Source organism: Penaeus monodon, chromosome 29, assembly GCF_015228065.2.
Source record: "Penaeus monodon isolate SGIC_2016 chromosome 29, NSTDA_Pmon_1, whole genome shotgun sequence".
Taxonomy (NCBI): Eukaryota; Metazoa; Arthropoda; class Malacostraca; order Decapoda; family Penaeidae; genus Penaeus; species Penaeus monodon.
The window spans coordinates 9,648,383-9,649,428 of record NC_051414.1 but is presented as its reverse complement, the minus strand read 5'-3'; the positions used below and the strand labels follow the sequence as shown (position 1 = coordinate 9,649,428).

At 33.3% G+C, this 1,046-nt stretch overlaps 1 protein-coding gene across 1 annotated transcript in view; it reads right to left on the bottom strand.

Annotated features, from left to right (window-relative positions):
* Nucleotides 1-1,046, bottom strand: part of LOC119591943 — a gene marked incomplete in the record, with an annotated part of 10,649 nt that overhangs the window by 7,101 nt on the left and 2,502 nt on the right.

The window sequence follows — 1,046 nt, the reverse complement described above, 5'->3', positions numbered from 1 at the left end:
ACTCACACACTATGGCGTATCTAAGGTAGAGGAAGGGAAGCTGTGTAATGGTGACAAATTTTCAGTTATTTGTTATTCTACGATTAGAATATTCAGTAATCAGCGTTTGGTATCGACTGTCCTGTTTGTGATATCGGTATCTGGAACCGGGTTACCAGGTATCGAGAATCAGGCCATCACGTATAAGAAAAGCGAGCAGAGGAAATTGATTATCTGCTATCAGCATACAGGATGTCGCATACAAGATATCGAACACTCGAAATCTCAGACAAAACATAATGATTCATAAATGTCATAATAACAGATACTAGATACGCTTGCACTGCTGGAGACTAAGTTCCGATTTAATCTGAAAAGCCTCTACATGACTATAGCTACAGCTAGGAAAATGATAAGATTATCATCAGTAAGTATATATTTTTTCACAACGAGAGTGCGTTAATGATAATGGCTCATCAATATGGTAAATGTTATTCAATTAATCACACAGAATAGAGTGGATAGGGAGATTCACTAATATTAATAATCATGCAGCAATATACCCTAAAATTACACAATGGTATTGATTAAAGAATAGATTGATGAATATATATATAGATAACGTTTCTGTACATAATATACACACTTGAATGCTATCTGGACACTTCTAATCATGAGTCACTGTCGAAAATAGAGAACTCTCACTTTTATCATGTAAACAAACTTCCCTTTTTCGAAGTTTCTAAATAACAATGGCAGTTATTAGCCATTGTGCATCAATATATGAGTTGAATTATACGTATACGTTATTATATATTACCACGGATACGTAATATCAGTTTTCGCATCAAATAATCTGAGTGAATTATATAAAAAAGTGACGTGAGATAAGTCATACAATAAGCTATATTACCGACGTTTAGACAATCAACATCTTTCAGATTTAGGATCCAATTCCTTTTGTTTTTCCGTGTCATTTATTTCATGTTTTAATGTTAACACTTATACCGTTTCGAGTAAATTCCCCCCTTCACTTTCTCTACTTTGAGTAGTAAAATGAAAAAAAA